Raw genomic sequence first — 6,000 nt, 5'->3', positions numbered from 1 at the left:
GGGTTGAAACACTAAACTTCACTGAAGTATCTCTGAAGAAAAGGGAAACATAAGATTTTTGCTCTTACATTTGCAGAAGAAAGTAATCTTAAGCTGATGCCTTTTTCTCTGGAGAGAATAGTACATGCAAGATAAAGGAGCAAATGCCTCAGTGTTACTGTATTTTAGGAAATATCTTCAGTCAATCTGGCTGAGTCTGTTTGGCTAAGTGCTGCTGCAAGGTGGGAAGCAGCACTCAGGAATGGATTTTAAGCACACACACTTATCCAACACCTTGGATGCAACCCAGTTACTGCTTTGGCCAAAGCATTCACACTGTGATTAGAAAGATCTCTGCTCTGGATGTATCACCTCAGTGCCTGATACATCTGGGCTATAGAAAAGGGTAGAACAGGCTGAAGCCCTTGCTAAAGTACAGGAGATCCAGTTTCCCAGAGAGCTCAGGCTGAGACAAGCCCATCATTATGTTACACAACGACAGGCCAGATGCTGTACTAGCAACTTTTGAGAGGATTTTCACCTGCACTTAAATAGCCACAAAAGCAAAATTCAGCACTTGGGTAAAAAAACACAGCAGGCTCCACAATCATCAGAACTCCTGACTTTCAATTTTCTGGCCACTTCAGAGTAGTCACAGAATCACAGAGTATGCTGAGTCAGAAGGGTCATCAAGACCAACTCCTGACCCTGCACATCACCACCCCCAAGAGTCCCCCATGTGCCCGAGAGCATTGTCCAAAGGCTTCTTGAACTCTGTCAGGCTTGGTGCTGTGACCACTTCCCTGGGGAGCCTGTCCCAGTGCCCAACCACCCACTGTGTGACAAACCTTTCTCTAATATCCAACTTAATCCTCCCCTGACACAACTTCCGGCTGCTCCCTTAGGTTCTGTCACAGGTCACTACAGAGCGATCAGTGGCTGCCCCTCCTTGTCCCCTCACGGGGAAGTCGTGACTGCAGAGAGGCCTCCTCTCAGTCTCCTCCTCTCCAGGCTGAACAGACCGAGTGACCTCTGCCACTCCTCACACAACTTTCCTTCAAGGCCCCTCACCATTTTTTCTGCTCTCCTTTGGACGCTCTCTAACATGCAACTAAAAAACCCAACTTATGGAAATTATGTGACAGTAACACAGTCCCACCTATGTAAGGAAGAGTAAAGGTTTTCAGTCAAACTGAAGGTCCAACCACACCAGATCTTCCAGGAATTATGACTTCCAGTGTTTAATTCTGCTTTGTGGGACCAAGGCTTCCCTTTTGTTTTAAATAACAGGATGATTCACTTTATTTATCATTCCGTTCTTCTGTTATGAGAAATCAATTTGCCAAAGTCTGCTCTGATTTCTTGAACTCAGCAAGAGTTACAGTATGATTCACCCTCCCCACATCTACCCAGATGACATTACCACTGTTCCAAATATGAACTATCAAACTGCATGTCCACATCCTGTTGACTGGTCTAGAGTGTGAGCAGATGTGCTTTCCAGTGGTGTTGGAAATTAGACAGGAGGGGAGACAGCGGCTCTAAAACATTCTGTCTCATCTTTGGACACGACGACACTATAGAGTAACAGAGACTCTACACCACTGTCCACTGAACTCTTGACCTGACACATCTTCTCTCCATGGTGTCATTAAATGAATGACAGTTCATGGAAAGCCAAGCACCAGGCTACAGGGCAGATGTGGAGCCTCCTTATATTTCCATTTCACAGAGAGATGGCACGTTTTGAGAAGTATTTAATTGTAGTGACACTGGAGGCTCCCCTGAGTCCAGACACAAATGGAAAAGAGTTTGGCCCAAAGAAACTAACAGATTAAGTGGGGACCTTAAACACAAAGAGGCACACTACCTCCTTTAACTGCAAATAATTGTGCAATAAGGCAAAAGAAGGGGATATACATGTTCCAGGGATAAGAATATATTCCAAAGGTTCAAGCAGAAGTCAGAGGAGTGGTAAAAATAAAGACAAATGCCTGAGATACAAAGTAGGAAGGAGAGTAGATCTCTTATCTTCAGGGTAAACTCTTCTCTTTTGGCCGTGTATGAAGGTCAAGAACTTGTCAAGTGTTATGAATGTAGACAAAAATTCCTTCTCTGTGTTCCAAGGATTTCACAGTCTTGTTGCACTTAAAGTCACAAGCTGCATAGGCACCACCTAAAATATGAGTTATACCAGCATCATAGTCCATCCTGGCTAAGTCCATATTGATCCCTTTTGCATCACATAGGTTTCATTCTCCATGACTTTACACTGGACCTGAGATGGTCCACACAGTCTATGGCAAATACTCCTTGTCCGTTCAACACAAAAATAAATGGGAAACAGAAAGGAAACAAGTCAAGGGGGAGAGCCCGCCATGCAAGGTAACAAATAAATGAACTGTAATTCCTTACAGAGATAGAGAGGAAGATATTCAGTAGAAAATAGTATTTAATGGGATGTCTAGAGCCAAATGCTTTCCTATGAAGAATTCTCCTTCAGGTTTCAACCTAGCAGTTAAATATCTGCTTGTGCTTGACCTGCACAAATTCTTCAAAATCTGGGATTCCACTCAACCTCACACAGCTCAGCAGCCTGGCATGTTTAAGACAGCCTGGAGTGTGTAGCCAGCAAAGGAGAGGAGAAAGCCAGCACCACCTCTCCCGCCAGCTGGCCAGGTGGCCATGGCACACAGCCCAGTGGGACACTGAGCCGCTGGTTCATCTGAATGTGCCCACCAGTGCTGTCACAAGGCCCATCTTGGACTCACAGCCAGGCACAGCTGCTGCTACATGCTCTCCTCAAACATCTGGGTGATGGATCCAAACACCTTTTCTGAAGCTTGCAGGCTGTGCAGGGTGGGCAGTGAAGGACATCACTGATAGCTTTCCACTCAGCCTCTTTCAATCTTGCCATTGCCTTTAGAGGATGAGATTACAGATTTTGCATTATGTTTTGCCATGAAAATCCATCAGAGAGAGGGATTTCTAGTGTGATGTCCTGTTGTTGTAAAGCATAACTTCCTGAAGAGAGCCTCTTTCCTTTGTTTTATTTATTTATTTTCCTCCAAGCACAGCCTAAACCCTCCCTTCCTGTTGGGAACAACAGCTGCAGCGTGCGGCATCAGCTTGCCAAGCCTGAATGACTGTGAAACATCATTTATCTTGGAGCAAGGCAGCATCAAAGAGAACAACCATGTGGCCTGACCACGCATTCATTACATGCTTAGGAGGAGTAGGATAAATTGCAGTATCAGAGGCAAAAGAGGTCCCACTTCTGAGCTAACAATCTTGGACCTGAAAGCACTGTCTCATCTGAAAGCACTACTGAGAAAAAAAGTGAATTTTCATTTCCTTACTCAAAAGAAGACTCTTTCAAAGGCTGGAGATGCAAAAGTATTTACCAGGGCAGGTAAAGTAATACTTCTTCTGTAGGTTAATGGGAACATCATGGCCTCAAGATCAATTAATTGGCTGATGAAAACTACAGAGCTGACACACACATTTCCTAGCATACCTGTGTTATCCCACAGACCTGGTGAATCCTGTATGAACGCCACAATCCTTAGATAAAAATTACTTTTAAATATCCTTCTGTTATCTTCTCCCTTATGGGGAGCTTTTTGTTTTTTGCCAAAAGCAACTGCTATTTAAAGATTAGAATAGAGTTCAGTCAAATTGAAAATTAATGATTAATCACACATTTTCCCCACCAGCACTCCACTCTCATCTTTTGTTCTGGGTTCCTTTGGTGCCTCCTGTCCCTCATGATCAGTTGGCTGAGAGCATCGAGATGCTTTTTGTTCAGTGTCCAGTCTCAGGCTCCCCCAGAAGCATGCTGGGCTACATGGTGCTTCCCTTGTCAACATCACATATTTTCCATTAATGATGAGTGGAAAAGGTCAGGCAGGTCTCCTTAATGGCCTGTTTGAGAGAAAATAGCTTTGGGAAATGGCTCTCTGACTTCTGGGAACCCCAGTCTATTCAATGAGCAAAGAAAAAAGTCCCAAGGAAAATGAAGATAACAACAGGGAACTTTCCCATGTGAGTTCAGATCTGCCGAATCCTTTTACATAAACCTGGGTGTAACTCTTCCAGTGATTTTGTTGGTGGGCAGAGTAGTTTTAATAAGAACACAGATAGATCCAGGAAGTGTTGCACACATGCAGAAGGGTTAAGCACCAGGACCTAATCATGCATGCCATTTTGAGTAGTTTGCCACAAAATTCCTGAGACGGTCCAGACCATTGGCTCTAACATGATAGAGGCATCACTACCACATCCTTCACACCACCTGCAGAAGCTAGGGAATCTTTTCTCAATAGAAGTTCTGAAAATTCTTAGGGATCACAGAATCATCTAATCGTTCAGTGGTTTGGGTTAGATCACGTAGTTACAACCCTCCTGACATCTTACACTAGACCAGGTTGCTCAAAGGCCTCCCAGCTTGTCCTTGATCATGATGATGAAAGATTTAAATGTCAAAACTTCACATGACAATAATTCTCATGCCTCACAACAGAAAGCCACAATTTTACCTGTGTACATTGTGTTTCTTAGATAGAAAGAGTAGTAATCAGAAACATGCCCATCAGTATTTTCATAGAGAAGCTATCAGGTGTAAATGAATGTCACACTATAGAGCTGAAGCCAGTGCAGGAATGTCAGCAGTTTTTCCTATTATTTCCCTGTCTTTGTTTTGTGCCTTGCTTTGCTCTACCACTAAATGTTCCAGAGCTCTCTACCACGAGCCCAGAGTGTGGAAATGCTGACCGAAGTAGGTTACTGCATCCGTGTTCACAAACAAGCTGCTAGTTGCCGTTGGCATGCAAATAAGTCACTGTTCTTTCCATCCTATAGCTCTTAAATAAATACTCCGAGCCAAGTTCACAGCACTGATTTCTTGTAGGAGGTCACTGAGATGGTTTCACAGAAATATCCTGTGACAATTTTGCAAAACAGGATGGTCCCAGCCTGAATTTCATTACTCTGTTTTTTTCCACTTCCATCCTGATGGTTACTGTGTTTCTGCTGTCGCAGCTAGGCTGTTAATTCATCCTGACTCCATGACAGACACCAGGAAAATGGAAATTTTGTCCACTCTTCTTAGTGTTTAAGGCATATGCATTAAAAATTACTTGTATTCTGGTATAACCTAGAAGTGCTAGTCCATGCCAGCTCCATACAGGCTGTGTATGCTCACTTACAGTGACTACATGCTACTGACTGCAGCACAGCACGCAGACAGCCAAACAGATAGCTTTAAATGGCAGCTACACAAACAAGGCAGCTGGCACCCTAGTCCAGGCTGAAAAGTCTGCAGTGGAGTATACTGTAGCTAAATATAATATAAAGTATAATATAATGTAAATATAATTATATGTAAATATAATATGTATAATATAAAATATATGTGTATAATATAAAGTATTATATAAAGTATAATGTATAATATAAAGTATAATATAATATATGTAAATATAATACAAGTATAAATACATCTTATTTATAAATAACACCTGCCTGTACATTAAAATAAAGATACCAAGACTAGGGAGAAACCAGGTGTCTCATCTTTACTCTACCAATGGCAATCTGGGGCAGAGATTAAAAGTTTGCCAAAGGTGCCATAGGAAGCCTGTGTCAGAGCCATGGCTGGAGTTACCCGTGCCTCAGCCTGTGCTGTAGCCAGAGGTTCCTCCCTCTTTTGAGCACAGTGTAGATTCATGGTATATGCTGATGTAACTACTTTGACCCAGTAAATTCCATCCTGAATTTTCACCTGTTGAAAGGACAGAATCAGTCAGACTATGAGTGTTAAGGGGGATGATAAGCAAAGAAAATTGAAAGTCCTAATTTCAATCTTACTTCTAATGATAGACATTTTAGGAAAGGGAGTCAGCAGCAAGTTTTGCACTTAAATAACATCAACAGAACTGGATAAAGGTTTGGGAAGATTTAATAGTTACGTCTAGATTTGGCTAAGAATGAAAAGAGCATTTTCTTTCCACTGGTTGCTGC

This window comes from Sylvia atricapilla, chromosome 7 (assembly GCF_009819655.1).
Source record: "Sylvia atricapilla isolate bSylAtr1 chromosome 7, bSylAtr1.pri, whole genome shotgun sequence".
Lineage (NCBI taxonomy): Eukaryota > Metazoa > Chordata > Aves > Passeriformes > Sylviidae > Sylvia > Sylvia atricapilla.
This window is presented reverse-complemented; position numbering follows the sequence as displayed.